Here is a 16,764-nt window from a genome sequence, read left to right on the forward strand (position 1 = left end):
TTCCTTCCGCTCGACTCCGCTTTGCGTGGGTAGATGGCTTCCTCGGTAGGGGGCGCCAAGATACACCCGCAGTTTTACTCGCAGAAAGAAAGCGTGCAGTGAAGCCGTTATGAAAAGATGCGGTGAATCAATCAGCTGCCCCTGCTGATACATTTCCGCACACACAGTCCAAAGGGCTTTATTTTTTTCGGGGTCGACTTTTACGCTCAGTCCGCGTGATCTTCCGCACGGCCTTCCGCAAGCATGCCACAGGCGTGGGAACGTGCCCCCCCCCCCCCCCCACACACACAAAAAAAAAAAAAAAAAAAAATCTGCCCATTCAGCTTGCATGTGCACAAATTTAGGTTCACGCATGCTCGTCCGAACACAGTGTAAACCAAAATTTGTGCACCTGTCCGCGACAGGCACACATCTTTCTTCCCCTTTTTCACGTCCGCGGGCGTGCGGAAAGCTTGCAGAAGGCCGTGCCCCCCCCCCCCCCCCCCAGATTGAGCGCACTTAACCCTTGCGTAAGCGTATTAGCATTTGCATAAAACCGGTTTACAGCGTAGGTGTTGCGGCCGCAGGAACGCTGGTAGCGACATCTCGTGACATAGGCTTTAACCAAGGGGTCACACAAAGCTAATACTGGCGAGAAAATTGGAGAAGACCGCCATCGCAGCCGTGAAGTGAGCCCGTCCCTGCTGGACCATACCTATAGCTCCCCGTCATCCGTCGTTGTACCAGATCAACAGATTGCCCGGTTGAAACACGAGAGGAAGGCTCTACTACGGGAGTCCATTCCTAGCATCCTTCCTCCCATTCCCACTCGCCTTCCTAGAACAGCCCAGGTCCTCATCCACAAAGCAAGAGCTAAGGCATCTATTACACCGGATGTCCTGAGCAAGTGGAGAAGAACAGAAGTGGAATGCCCCAACTGCCCTGCGACCAACGTCGATCTTAAACATATGATCTGGTCCTGTCCTGCCACAGCCACCCTTAGGGACAAGCACACCCGACCTCTAAAGGTGACATCGTACGAAGACTGGGTCGCACCTCAAGCAGATGCCACCAGAAGAATCAACGCTTTGCTCTCCTTTGCGAAGGAGGCAGGCATCCTTCCTTTCACCTAACCCCTACCTCTATCTTAGGCCACGGGCCATCCCTTCTAATAAAAGTTTCAATCAATCAATCTAATACTGCAGTGACTTGCTATAGTCTATACTTAAACTGCTGGTGAAAAGCGTTGGTAGACCGTCACAGTCGTTAACCTACAGTACTTGTACAAATGTTCCATCGACGAGAACACTCACCGAGATTAAAATTTTTTTCAGGCGCTTTGTAATTAGACAAAGCGCCACTAGATGTTGCTATGAGTTTCTCTACCTCCACGATAACAAGTTTGCGGACAATCTAAATCTCTTCAATTTTTACGAAATGGTAGATCGTTGCAGACATCGACGTGTGCGTAGTGCCGGTGGCTTCAAGTTGTGACACCGACGTCAGCACAGACAACTAGAATCGCGACTGGCATATTTTGCCTATGTCACGGTTCTGAGGCGTTGGGAGCAGCTCTGGTTCTTGTCGTCTGCTTCGCGAGCTCCACAGACAGACGATCTATACAGAGCCCGCCGTGAAGAGTCGTCTGCATTCTGCTGAGCAGACGATTTACACAGGTTTCTGGAAGAACGCGTCCGTACACAACAGATTCCTCCTGATCGTCTGGCATCGCCGCTATAAGCAGACGTCATCATTCAATACTTTGCTAATAACTTTCCCAAAAGTGCACGGTACTATTGAGATGGTGTGTCTTACACGCACGTGCGTACACGCACCGTTACGCACAAACCGCCCGATTGAATCCCTCTCGCGCAAGTGCCGATTGCGGCACCGTTATCCCGCGTACGTATACGTACACGGCTTGTTGCAAGCCGCGACGAAGCGTCGATTGCGGTGTTCCTGTAATTACGCCTGCTTCCGCCGCTGACGGCACGATACTGCAACGCAGCCTCCGAGGGGGAGGCGAGGTGTAGCGTTCGTCGGTGTCTCTTTTGTCTTCGCTCGATCGCTAATACGCGGCTTTCCCATTGTGCCCTTTTTCTTGCTGTTGTTATACGGTACGTAACGACGTCAGGCTATAACCTACTGTGCGGTTGTTTCTTTCTGTCTTCGCTTGTCTTTTTTTTTTTTCACTTCTTTCCGTTTGCTCGTTTTCCGTGTCGCTTTCGATACCCGTTTGTTCTCACGCTGATCGGCTGATTGTTTTCGAGCGTGTCGCCATCAGCCGTTGCTCGGTAAATTGCCTCTAATGAGGCTCGCATGATCGGTGCACCTGTCGCACGGCGTGCGCCGTCTCGCCTCGAATGAACGGTTGCTTTTGTGTTGCGTACGAGAGAATGACGGATTCATATCCTTAGCGATGGGGAGGGGGGCCAGGAGGTAATCTGGGAAAGCCCTAGACGTTCTCGCTCCATGACGAAGCCGTTATTGTGTCAGCGTAACAGAACGGGTCTTCTTTATTGTGCGCGTGTGTGTGTGTTACTGTTGTTCTTCTTTTTCTGTCTCGAGAAACACTAGTCATGCAGTCGAATAATATCCTGCGTTATTTTTAGCGCTGTTCCGCATACGGAAATTACGCGGAATGTCACGCGAAGTCCTTCGCACGATAAACGTGCTAATGCCGAACTGTGTGCACGTAAAGACGTACGTCTGCGTATACCTATTTTTCCTACGTGTGTTGTCCTTTACCGCCTCCTGCCTTCGTATTTTGCCAAGGCTTCTCTGAATGTATCTCTCTCTCTCTCTCTCTCTCTCATTATTATTATTATTGTATTGGTATTATTACTTTTGCAGTCATTACACCGTGGAGAACACAGCCAATAATACTAATCTAGCCACATTAGGAAGTTCTGGCTTTCCTGTGTACGTAATAAACATTTCACGAAAATAATCCTGGGTTGGTGGCGCCATCTTGTGGCAGAGAGTTTAACCAGAGAGAAGGCAGAGTTAATATTGCCGTCAGTGACCGTATGCGCTACATATCTGCAGGTGTAAAGCGTCGGAAGGGACCCAACCGACAACGTGAAGTGTAGTACCTTTTGCTTCATATTCTTTCGAATACAACACCCACGTAACACTAAAGAAGAAGAAAAAAATACGTTTGGCGTGTTGTTGAGCAAATTGCCGCGAGATGTCGCTACCAGCGTCGTCACTGAAGTCCACGTTTACGGTGGCATAGAGCTTGCGTACTAACTCTATCACCGCAACCCGGTATTTCTGCAAACAGCGTGCAATCGAAAACTCTAGCGCAACTCTCCGTTCTCTGTCTTCAACTTCGGGATGCTTCGTCCGCGCTCAGCATTAATTTTTTTTCTCCGTTATTAAGCCTCGGCTATCGCCGCTGCCGGGCAAGGCACCGATACACAGCGCTCTTCGCGCGCGCCAGATGCAAGTCGGCCGACGTCACCTCCACCGGCCGGTGTCAAAGACCTCGGAGAAACAAAGTGTCACAGTATATACCGCACACGCACACGCACACGCACACGCACACACACACACACACACACACACACACACACACACACACACACACACACACACACACACACACACACACACACACACACACACACACTGCGCGGTCTCCTCTTTGTCGCCGCTCGGCGCCAGGCGACATGATTTACGACAACCTTGCTCCCCGTTCCGGACGAAAGCGACGGTGGGGTTAACTTGGCAACGTCAGGACACGAACGCTCAGAGAGAGACTGCTGGGTGTGTGAAAAAGGCAGAACCTTGAGAACCGGCCGATGACGGATTTATACACTACTCGTACCTTCGTCGTCGCCTGCGGTTCAACAGTACAAGCACATAGCAGCCAAGCCAAGCATGTATAGTTCTCGTCGCACATTTTACGGAGGCGCGGCCTCGGAGGACGCGGAGGCGGAGGCGGAGGCGGAGGATGGAGAAGGACCGGGGTGCAGGACGACGACGCGGCTCTGTTCGATGACACCGCGAAGCGCGCACGCCAAGTGTGCGTGCGTCATCCACCAGGGGCGCGCCTGGTGCAATACGCAGTCCGCGCCCGCGGCGCCGCCTCCGGTATGCCTCCTCGCTAGAGAGGAATGGCCGCACGCCGGACGTCGCGCTTTTGTTTGTTCATCTATGTTTTCTTTTTTTGTCGTTGTTGTTCTCGCTCATCTCGGCATGTTTGAACTGTTTGCGGCGATCTGTCTCGTTGGTGGTGGTGGCGTTGTCGTTGTTCTTAATTGTTGTGTAGTTGTTGAGGCGATGGTGGTCGCGGTGGTTAATGATGCATCGCGCGCGCCCTCTGGGTGGCCGTACGGTGCCCGTTCGGGCAGCGCAGAGCTCACAGGACCGAAAAGAACGGCACGGTGAATGTTACTAAGTGACAAAAAAAAAAAAAGAACAGACGTCGCTGCTTAGGAAGAACCGTCTTCAAGCCCTAGAATAAAAAAAAAAAGGAAGATGATGGTAGATCAAATGTAACAGAACGATATTGGTGGTTTGTCACGACGCAGCTACAGAGGCGCTTATTGTGGTATTATCCATACGACAGAAGCAGTATGCGAGACTGTTTTCTGACAACCCTCGGCTGTTTGTGGCCGTAGAAAAGTTCTAATCGTCGACATGGGAGGGGCCCGCTTGTGGGCTTCCCCACGCACAGGATTTGACCTAATCGAGATGGCGAACCTCGGGGTACAGAATCGTAATTAGGGGTGTCAACACGCGGGCGATGGAGGAACATCATTCGTGGTGGTGGTGGTGGTGGTTGAGGGGGGGGGGGGAGAGGATGCGGGGTTCCCCCCCCCACCAACGTCCAAGCTTTCAGAACGCGTGCCTCATACACTAACTAGCAGGAACGCTGCCACCATGCTGGTTAAGGCGAGTTAGGTGTTGCGGGAAAGCCTGCTTACGGATTTTCTTTTCACATTTCGATCGCCTGTCGGTTGCTTGTTTCTATACGTCAAATGTCGGGCGCTGCCCTCGCGACTTCCGAGCGATGTCGTCGTCGCCGCCTGCTTTCGACGACCCAGTGTGCGCGCCTGACTCATCGCTCTCGGTGCGGCGCGATGTTTATGTGCTCTCCTTCGAACCACTCCCTCCGCATCGCCACTGGGTTCGAGAGCACCCCCCCCCCCCCCCCCCATCTCGTCGCTCACATCGCACCGCGCGTTTCTTTTTTTTCCCACGCTTTCTTCTGGCGCGAGCCGAGGTGCGGAGAAGTCGTCGTTTGGGTGTAGTGTTCGTGCGCGCGCTTGTCTAGTCGGTTGCGGTCCTATGACCGAAGGGAATGGTTCGTCGCGGCCGTGGTTAATGAACCCGCGTTTCGCACTTTTCTCCGAAGAGCCCACAGTCGTTGTCGCGCCGTCACTAGCAGAGAAACGGAACGCTTCTGGACTGGCAGAAAAGAAGAGGTAGCTGTCGGGTTTATATTACTGCGATTGCAATTAGTAGAACCTCTTTATAACGAAGTCATCGGGGTCTCCGAAATCATTCGTTATAAAGGTCACCTCGTTGTAGAGGTCGCGCACCGCACAGCTCGTAATAGAACCGGGACAGAATTATTGCTTTGTTATACAGGTAATTTCGTTGTAGAAGCATTTTACTGTACATGAGCATTCGCGCCGCCGCCGGCGCCGCCGTGCGGTCCTGGTATCGACGGCGCGTGCGCGGGCCCCGCGTGGTGAGTCGGACCTGAGTTGGCGAGTTGAGCGAATCCGTAATCGTTGCGGTGCGCCTCCTACAACCTCTCGATTCCTAAACCACGCACCCCCCCGCCTCCCCCCCCCCCCCCCACACACTCTGGGCACATGCCTTGTTTAATCTTCACCGTCATCTTGGAAGCGCCTCTGCCTACCGTTCTGGTTTGAGTCTCGGGGACCCCGTTGAGCGAGCGATCCACAGCTCGGACCTGCACGCCCTGACCCGGCTGCTGTGCATCCCAGAGACGCTGACTCGGCCCGCCAGGTGGCGTGGCTCACCTATATGTGCTCGCGGTGTTATGCGATCGCGTGGCCTTTGCTCCTTCGCGGAACGCCTACTGCAGCTAGCGAGAGCGCGCGCGAGCGCCTCCTTCCGCCGGATGCATGTCGCGTCCCCCCCCCCCCCCCCCCCGTTTCCTCGCGACGTCCACGCCCATCGAAGAGGTCCCCGCCGAACCCGACGGCCGCCACGCGTTTTTGAGCATTTGTTGCCTTCCTTCTCTCGGTCTTTCTTCCTTATTATTCTGTTCCACGTGCCGCTGTGACTCAATAACTGTGGCATTCAACTGGCGAGCTGTACGTTCGTATGTTAGGAATGTGTGGTTAACACACTGGCCAGTACTAGACAGTACTGGGGTATCCCTGCAATTGCCAACGCATCGTATATATGATACGCTTAGTTTGATGCCACATAATCGTGATTTAATAGCGGAAAGCTCTGCGTAAAGCCCGTAGTTGCGTTTTCAACATGCCAGTGAGAAGTCTTTTTTTTTTCATCTGTGGACTGTTCAACAAACTATTAGTGATTAGGTTATTAAATACTATGTTAAGTTATAATTCAAATAACATTTCATTGTTGTTGTTTTGTAGAAATGTGCTTTTCGTAGCGAAAAAATAGAGGTGAAAAGGCTGAAAATTTCCTTGATGTGTGCACTTTCCAAATTTCCTTGAGCACTTACGAGCCAGTTTTAGATTGGAGGAGGCAAGAGGCTTGCGTTTGCGCATGCGTACGTAAGTCGCTCTCGCGTCTCCTAATCTAAAGCACCCTCATCAAAACTAAACTTGAAAAGCGATCACGTCCTTGAGCTGTCTTCGGGTACGATGACGATAGAGGAAGTCCGCGAAAAAGAAAACTCGGTCACCCAAAGGAATGCACCGGCTAACAACGGCCGCTGATGCTCCGACCGTGAGAAAGACTCTCAGAGACGGACGGAGCTAACTCTCATCCGAGCAAAAAAAAAAAAAAAAAACAACAAGTAGTACAGGCGGCCGAGAATCCAAACAAACCTTCCCCCTTTTTCCCACCGTCCGACGCTTGCGTCGTCGACACCGCATCGAGTGGACGAAACACAGCCACCGCTAGAATAATAATAATAACAAAAAATAGGGCATTTACGGCCTGCCTATAGACCGGACCAGCTCCGTCCGAGAACAAACAGGTCGTCGGGAAGAACCAGCGAAGAACACAATCCCCCCCCCCCCGCTGGCCGTCGCCGCCGCGCAAACAGCATCGCGGGCGCCGGCGCGTGTGAACGTAACAGAAAGCCGCGGGCTTCGGAGAAAGCGACAAGTAGTAGTAGTAATGCGCGCGGAATATGCGGAGCCGTCGCTTTCGTTGTGGAAGCATGACCAGAACAAAAGGACCCGAGGCAGTCGGGCCGAAGGCAAAGGCTTCGTTCGCCTTTCTTTCGTGTAACTTTTTGTTTTGTTTCACCGATCGACGATGACGCGCCTCTGCGCGGAGCTCTCGATCGGATCGCCTCGTCGGTTCCGCGTACTCCACACACGGCAAGCCCGAAGACGACGTTCCTCAACAAAGCCGTCGCTATGTGTGACGAGACGCGCGCAGCAACGCGCCGCTGTAGCGCTTGGGACAAAAGCGACCCCTTGCGGTTCGCGTATGAACAACGGGCGTGCGGCGTTCGCGCGCAGTGAAAGGGGAGGGATGGGGTGGGGGGGCTGAAGGCGACCGCTTCTCCTTCTTGGACTGTCCGTTTAAACAAAGAGAGCAAACGCTCTCTTCCTTTCTTTTCTGTGTTCGTGCACGTCGCTTGCGCCTGGCGCCTCTCGATGACCATTAGCCGCGAAACGAAAAAAAAATAAGGAAGGAAGTAGGACCTCTGTGAAGTGCTTGCTCTTAGGCTGCGGTATGCGTGCTTAGGTGCGTGCGTGTGTGTGTTTCGGATGTTTCGGACGCGCGGTCCCATTCCCACACTCTCCGACCGACCGCTCGGCGTCCTTGTATAGATCCGTATTCATAAAATACATATACCTAAATATATACGGAACCTCACGGCGACGGCAAGAAATTCGCTTGGAGTGTGCATATAATTGCCTGCGCAATAAAACGGGCATCGAGTAAAAGCTTCAGACGTTACGGGAATCCCCTTGGAACGGGGTGGTGGTGGTCGATGCCAATAAGCTCTTCAATCTAACTTTTCTGTTGAATTCATTATGGCTACCTAGGATTCGGCGTTCGCGTTAATTCACGATCAAAACTGGAAGAAGCTCACTGCCCTAAAATAACATATTTTCATTCCGTCTGTTCCTTGCCTTAATCCCACCAATCCTTCAAGTGACCCTTTCGCTAATTCGCACCGCTAATTCATTTGCGGTTTGAAAGAACGCACTGCAGTTTATTTATTTTTTTTTTTGCGTTCCTCGGGGATATACTACGAAGAACTATTCAGTGGCTACGTATAGTAACTGTAGCATCGAGTTAAACGAAAAGGAGTTACTTGACAGATATACAGTCACGGCCGTGCGTCGGCCATATACGCCAAAGCAATGACAGCTTGGCCATTTCCGAAGACCCGCCGTCTCTGCATCCTCCTATGCGTCTGCGTTTCCACTTATTTTCCGCCCGCACCCTCAGGGATCCGGCGGTTGTACTACTGACTCTACCAGTGAGTAGTGACTCTACTACTGTGCACGCGTGTTCCAAATAACGTGCTTGAACTTTCGGAATCGGGATCACTCATCACCTGCACTGCGCATATCCTCCGTGAGCGAGCCCGACTCACTCGCTCACCGCTCGGCCCACTCATTGGGCACGTTGCGACTTGTGCAGTTTTCGGTGATCGTTCACGCGTTCGGCGACTTTAAGTAGCCTTTGCCGACGCTTGGGGGCTGCTTGGCGCGGATGCGAGGAACTCTCGGTGCACCCCTTTTGGGAACACTTGAGAGAGAGAGCCAAAGCAGCGGGGAGTCCGTCTTTGTTGAGAGCGACGTCGTTTCTCTATACGTCATCTTATGGCTGCACTTTCGTGGCCGCCTGACCTCTTAGAGTGCGGGGAGGTCAGCTAGCTAGGTATTGCGGCGGCCTGCGGTGTTTGCATTTCATTTAGACAACACCACGCCAATCTGCGGGGGTGCGTTGAGGGCCGGTAGGAATTGTTCGGCCGCGTCTTTTGTTGCTGTAGGTATGTATGTATGTATGTATGTATGCATGCATGCATGTATGTATGTATGTATGTATGTATGTATGTATGTATGTATGTATGTATGTATGTATGTATGTATGTATGTATGTATGTATGTCATGTCTTGTCTTGTCTTGTCTTGTCTTGTCTTGTCTTGTCTTGTCTTTCTTGTCTTCATTGAGTCCGTGTGCTTCTCTAAGAAGGCGTAATAATATTTATAATTCTACGCATAGAGTGCGCCGTTTAACGAGCCGCAAGGTGTTTCAGTGTTTCCTGCGAGCTTACGGCACTGATAATTAAGCGCGTTTATCTGCATCAATTCTGCGATCAATTCCAGGACAAGGTGCTTGGATACGAGAAATGAATTACTGACGATTCCTCATGACAAAGATCCAGTGATTGGTGCCAGTTGCATTGCTGTTGCTGTGTTAGTCCTACGTTCTGCTGCAGTTCATTGATTGATTGATTGATTGATTGATTGATTGATTGATTGATTGATTGATTCATTCATTCATTGATTGATTGAAAAGGCTCCGTGTTGAAAACCCGAGGATAATAATTTTGGCTGCTTGACGCTCTTTTTAACGTTCACCCGAACCAAAGCACACAAACCTCCTGCGCACTTCACCGCCACTTCGCCGCGGTTGGGGCATCGAACCGGCGACCTCGAGCTCAGTTGCCGTGCGCCGCATCCATTGATCCAACCGCCGGCACGCTTTCACAAGAGTCGCCGCGGCGGAATTCAATACACAGTATTATACTCTCCCTGTCATCAGCGACTAACCGCGCTGGAGATGCGGACTCTCTCGCGCACCGCGAGAGTGCGCGGGAGGTGGAGGAGGAGGGGGGGGGCGGCGTCTTTGTCTCGCCGACCCACGCGCGGCATCTCGAACACAACAATGCGTTCTCGCAGAACCTTCTTCTTTCTGTTCGTCGGCATAATCGCAGCGGTCAGCCGCAGGGGTCAAGCGGCCGGCGAGCGGGCAAGGAACATTACCGGCTCGAGAGTCCTCGGCTTCGAAATCACGATATCGTATACCCTCCCCCCCCCCCCCCACCACCCTCTTCGGTCTCCCACCTACGTTGCGGCGATTGAGAAGAGACCGCGAAATGTCACGCGCAGACGTCAAAGAAGAATTTAGGAGGAAAGAAAACCGCGCTTCGCGTTCACAGAGAAAGCGGAGAACGACTCGCGCAACACTCTTTGATGCTCACTCGCCGCTGTTCAGTTCGCCGGGCGCCCTCCCTTCTCCGAGGGAGAGGGCGTCTAGCGCTCGGCGGACGAGCTTCGTGTCCAAAGCCGGCGACGAGCTACGTGTTACACGTAGTGGCAAAAATGGTCGGGAGTGTTCTGGGAGAAGGCATGCGGTATAGTATAAACGGCGGTGGGACCGAATAGAGAGAAGGGCTGCCTCGTTGATGCAGTGAGGTGCGTCCCGCGGAACCTGCAATACAATACCGCGCCAGGCACGCTCTGGGCCTTACCTCGTAAACGATGCGCACGCTTCGGCTTTCCTTTGTACTCTCGCTTCTCCCGTATAGCAAACCCCTCCACTCTTCCAGGCATTCCCGAGCACTGCTACATACGCCGAAAAGCTCCGTAGACGATATCCGCCGGATCTCTCTCTGTATGGAGGCATAGAGATGGCGTGACTGAGTGAGTGAATAAACTTTATTGTAGGTCCGGCGAGGACGCGAACTCGTCGCGCACACGGCTAGTCCCACGTCGGGACCGGCAGGTCTAGCCCAGACAGAGGTGTGTGGTACTCCAAGTGTAGGTATAGGGATCGGGGAAAATTTTGAAGTCGTGCAGGAGAAAGAAGGAAAGACAAAAAGACGTGGAAGCCAGGGGTCAAACGCCAACGCGACAACTTCGACGGCGGTGCGCGCTGACCTTCTATTCGACACCTCCTTTCTGACCTTCCAGACGGACGTCGCCGCGCGCAAATCGTCAAAGCAAACGCATCATCATCGCTCTCGCGTTATAACGACGCACGGCGCGGGAGACCTCGCGTCGTCTTTGTACTCGACCAGCCAAAAGAACAACTCGACGATAAAATAACAGAAAAAAATGAAACGCAATTGAAAGCATCCGCGCTGCGCGGCCGCTGTGGTGGGAACGTATGTTTTGTTAAACGCAGTTTTGCCGCCCCCCTCGAAGCTCGGTCCTCGTGATCTCCGCACGCAGGGCGGCGTATAGTTCACGTGTGTGTAGCGGCCGCGGCGGCGGCGGCGGCGCCGTCAAAGGTCGCGGGCGCGCATACCGGAGCGCCGACCGCGGCACCGTGAGAACGGAAAGGCCGCGAGAGCGGCGTCTACTATGTGGACGTGTAGGTGCGTATGTGCCGTAGCGGCGTTGTGCGCCAGTGTATATAGAGTGATGATGGCACTTGCCCTCGTCCGAGGGCGCTCGCTAATCTATCTATTCAAGGACCCCCCCCCCGAAAGCATATAGACGCATGAAACAGGCGCTGCATGTGGTCAGCGCCGCAAATGCGTTCTGTACACACACACGCTCTCTGTGCACTCCACTTGAAAAGCGCGACGGGATGTGTGGATGTATGCTATATACGTGGCCCGTATGCATACGTACGTATGTGTGGTATTGAGGGGATATGTATGTATGTATGTATGTATGTATGTATGTATGTATGTATGTATGTATGTATGTATGTATGTATGTATGTATGTATGTATGTATGTACTGCTCGAGCCCGCTATTAGCATACACGCGTTCAGACCGGCTGCCATACATTGTACGCGCAATGGAACGAATGTGCAAACACTTGAGGATATGGTACGTTTGCTTGTGCGGTGTTGAGAGAATGAATTTCTGCGTATATGTACGCAATGTATGTAGTCACGCATGCACGAGCGTGCACACAAGAAGTGGTAAGCTGCTGTGCACACACGTACGGTGGCGTTGACCGCAGCGAAGCTTCTCACGTATACTTCCGTCCGTTCCAAAGCACGACCCGGCGCAACCGTCTGTCGTGGCCACATTTCCCGCTTGCGGGAGCGGGTCTGTACTATTTGCTTCGGTAGTCGGGCCTCCGAACCGCCCTATAAAGCACGCAGTGAGTGGCTCTTCGTATACCGCGGAGCCGCCAATTGTTTATCGCAACAATGGCGTCACCCATAATCGCGAGGAGTGTTTCGTCTGCGTGACAGCCCTTGTTTCTTCTGTCTTCTGCTCGCTTTCTGTTTGCCTTCTGCTTGTCGTCTGTTCTTCTTCTGTTTGCCTTCTGCTTGTCGTCTGCTGCGTTCTTCTGTCTTCTGGATCCAGTCAACTTGTATTGCGTGCTTTTCTCATGCAGAAGCGGCTCGTACAATACGATGCAAGGTTTCAATATTCGCAAGCCGTTTCACGAAACTTGTACCACTTAATTTCTTTACTACCTTTACTATTATTTGCCTCGCTTTCAAAAAGCGATAGGTGCTTACACTTCGTTGTTTGATTGATTCGTTGGGAAACAATTGTCTTATTTGAGCCATTTTCAATGCATACTACGGCCCAATTAAAGTGTCACGAGCTCAGGCACATCGCACGTCGCTCTTGAGACTTCTCGCGCGCCATTTGCATGCGCCATTTGCATGCGCCATGTGGACAGTGCAATGTGGTTTATCTCCTCACACGGTCAACTATAAATCACTTATGCGCGCGCTCACTCACTCACTCACTCACTCACTCACTCACTTACTCACTCACTCACTCACTCACTCACTCACTCACTCACTCACCTTCACTCACCTTCACTCACCTTCACTCACTCACTCACTAGACGTCTACCGAGGAGATAGAGGTAAATGAGGTACGAAAGGCAGGGAGGTTAACAAGAAGATAGGTATCCAGTTTGTACCCTGCACTGGAGAAGGGATAAGGGGAGACGACATCTATTGGAATGCACACAGCAGCACTGCCTCCGATCGATATGCTGTGTGCAAACACACTACAAAGACCTATTGTATATCGCTGGCCGTGGCATCGTTTCCTCGCGTTAGTACTACAACGGCGGTGAGCGCCAAAGCTATCTTATTTTATTTTATCTTTAGTTGTTTCGTGTCCACGATTTTTCCTACCTTCACGTCGTGTCTCCAAAGTCATTTGCACAGGGTCCCGGCCCTCGCATGCCGTACCGCAGAAATGTGCCTGAAACCGACCAGCTGTATTCACCGATGGTATTGAAAGGGGGACGCCCGATCCCGAAGCGGCATCGTATATATGGCAAGAAATGCTCCTTAGTAATAATTATTTCCGTTTACCCGACTGCTCGTTCCACAACGTCCTCATGCGTTCTCTCCTTGTGTGCGTGAAAAAGAGGCGAGGTAGTTGGGCTGAGCTCTGTATGCGTTCAAACGGGGCCGGCGACATATTGAAGCATTGTATACACAATGGTGAAGTGCGCATTCCCATTTAGCTTAAATTTCGCTTTCGCGTTCACTTTTCCGCCACACGCGGGTCATGTCCGCAAGGTCATTTACGCGGTCATCTACACGCCTTCCCCAGGCCCTCGTGATGTCGTCCCATTAAAATCTGCCCCCAAAGTCGCCTCGTGGAACCCACTCTCCGGCGTTTAGGAGGCGATGCCCCCGATCCCTGGTGTGACGTCACAAGGCCCGTGTGCGTTGCCCTTTCTATAATACCCCTTATACCGTTTGCCCGGCTTGTCTTTCTAAAACCCCGCCCTTAAGTGTTTCTCTTTTGGATATATATATATATATATATATATATATATATATATATACACACACACACACACACACACACACACACACACACACACACACACACACACACACACACACCAAGGAGGTTGAAAAGGACGGCTTGGGAAGGGGGTCGCCGCGAGTGGGAGGGAGGGGGGGAGGTGTTGCTTTCCTTACACACATACGTACTGGAGAAGAGATGATGGTGTAGTGTATGCGAAGCGGCCGTGTGCGTGGGGGCGGTCAAAGTAGGCGGGGGTCGGAGCATAATAGAGGCGCTCTGCTTTGTGATCACTGCGTGGTGGACGACGTCGGGCGGCCGTGGCCCTGGCGTCTTTAATTAGGCCCACGGCCGCCCGGGCGATTTATGGCTACATCTATACGCACAGTTGCCTCACTCTCCCCCCCCCCTCCCAGCAACACAACTGGCCCGACGGACAGGGCTACCTCCCTTGCTGCGGCGTCCCCGATTCGGTTCTAGGCTCCACGGCGAAGGAGCCCTCTTCGCCATTGTGAGATAGATAGATAGATAGATAGATAGATAGATAGATAGATAGATAGATAGATAGATAGATAGATAGATAGATAGATAGATAGATAGATAGATAGATAGATAGATAGATAGATAGATAGATAGATAGATAGATAGATAGATAGATAGATAGATAGATAGATAGATAGATAGATAGATAGATAGATAGATAGATAGATAGATAGATAGATAGATAGATAGATAGATAGATAGATAGATAGATAGATAGATAGATAGATAGATAGATAGATAGATAGATAGATAGATAGATAGATAGATAGATAGATAGATAGATAGATAGATAGATAGATAGATAGATAGATAGATAGATAGATAGATAGATAGATAGATAGATAGATAGATAGATAGATAGATAGATAGATAGATAGATAGATAGATAGATAGATAGATAGATAGATAGATAGATAGATAGATAGATAGATAGATAGATAGATAGATAGATAGATAGATAGATAGATAGATAGATAGATAGATAGATAGATAGATAGATAGATAGATAGATAGATAGATAGATAGATAGATAGATAGATAGATAGACGGACGCACGGACGGACGGACGGACGGACGGACGGATGGATGGATGGATGGATGGATGGATGGAAGACAAAAAACTATATATCATTGAGTGCAGTGTATGTGACCTAGGTATATGTATACTTGAAATTGTAGCGGTGATGCCATTTGCGTGCACCGCGTGAAACGGCTTTTGCCCTGTATAGTCTCGAACTACCCTCTCCCTTCGCGTCAGTGCGATCCGCCTTTCCTACATCGCGTGGCCGCCGTTTGCGTGGACACGATACGCGATATACAACCGCGAAATGCGACGCGCCACTTGTTCGCATTCGTGTTAACGCCGCTAACGTAACGTCCCCCTAAAAAAAGATAAAAGAAGGGGAAAAGAAGCGGCGCATCTACCGCCCTCTCTCCCTCTCTTCAGTACCGGAGCAAATGCGGTATTCAACGCAGCACCCCCACCTCCTCTATCAAAGTCGTCGGTTGGTTGCCTCCTCTGGATGCGGGTCGCGTCGCAGCCAAACGGAGGCGGTCCGTTTGTTCTGCTCGAAAATGCGCCGCGCAAAGTTCCGAGACACGTATACCGCTCAAACGTCGTCGGCGTTTACTTTTCTCTGTTCCCGTTTGCCTTTGAGGTGGGGGTGCTCGAGCAGGCCGCGTGGGAGGACGCGGTCTCCTCCCTAGCTTTCGCCGCGCCGTGGGCTTGGCTTGTACGACAGCGCCGTTTGCCTTATATAAGCGCGAACCTCGTAACGCGCAGGCATATTGCGTCAGTTCGACATTGGCACGCGCCGGCGACCCGTCGGTGGAACGTGACCGGATTTTGAGTGTTTTCGCATTTAAGGCCGTAGGACTAGTCACCTCCGTTATGAGCGAGCGCATAGCGGCCTCCTTATAACTCGGCAATAACTGAGACGGAAATCGCGGTGCTTTGCGAATCAAAGCAACAAGCGTGGCTGTGAAATACGACGTATGTGGCGGGAATCCGGAATAACTTGGGCTTACTTAGGGTTGCATTCTGTCTGGAGACGCTGTCTGGTTGCATTAATTAAATAAGCTAAAAGGTAGGCAGCAGTAGCAAAGCGGTCACTCTTATATGTCAAACCCGGATATAACGAATTGTTGGTATAACGAACCGCTGTAAGATCCCCTTGAAAATTTTTGTACAAGATTATTACTCTACATATAGAATGATTAATATATCGAACTACTTCGCGATCTCCTTCGAGTTCGATATACCCGGGTTCGACTTATGCCGTAGTAGGAGGTCAGGTGGCGACGCCGCCGTGAAGTTTCCGTACCATCTCGCCGTGACGTCATGGGTCTGTTTTTCTGCGCAAGTATATATTGTTTTTACCGCGCTGCACTGCATTCTAAGGAAACCAAGGATTCAGCCCAGAGATCTTCATGAACATTTTCCTGCGGCTGAACGCCTCTTTGAAATACCTTGAAATCCGTGACGTCACACAGGCGTTACACGTCACACAGGTCTCCGCGCGAAAACTAAAAAAAGAAAAAGAAAAGACTCTGCGGATCCGACGCCCTATGGAAACCGGTTTAAGCAAAGCCTTTATTGCTATTTGTTATGAACGCTATTCCTGTTCAGCGACAATTTTCGACTAGAGATCACACGACCCACTTTATCGGCGTCCGTTTTCTAGTTTAGCAAATAATAACTTTCTTCTTTTTCTCTCTCTCTCTCTCTCTCCAGCAACTGAATCAGAATAGGATTTTGGAATAACACTTTGCAAGTCTCGACCGTTTTAGTGCCCGTTTAAGGTGCGCTCGACGTTCCATGCGGTGCATGATAATTCCATGGACGTGTATATGCGTTTGTATTCTGCGGAGGGCGCGGTGGCTTCTTCCT

The 16,764-nt window shown here is 51.2% G+C and overlaps 1 protein-coding gene across 2 annotated transcripts in view; it reads left to right on the top strand.

The window, feature by feature from the left end:
- Positions 1-16,764, top strand: part of LOC126528979 (protein rhomboid-like) — a 199,642-nt gene that overhangs the window by 147,973 nt on the left and 34,905 nt on the right. The window lies entirely within an intron of this gene.

This window comes from Dermacentor andersoni, chromosome 8 (assembly GCF_023375885.2).
Source record: "Dermacentor andersoni chromosome 8, qqDerAnde1_hic_scaffold, whole genome shotgun sequence".
Classification (NCBI taxonomy): domain Eukaryota; kingdom Metazoa; phylum Arthropoda; class Arachnida; order Ixodida; family Ixodidae; genus Dermacentor; species Dermacentor andersoni.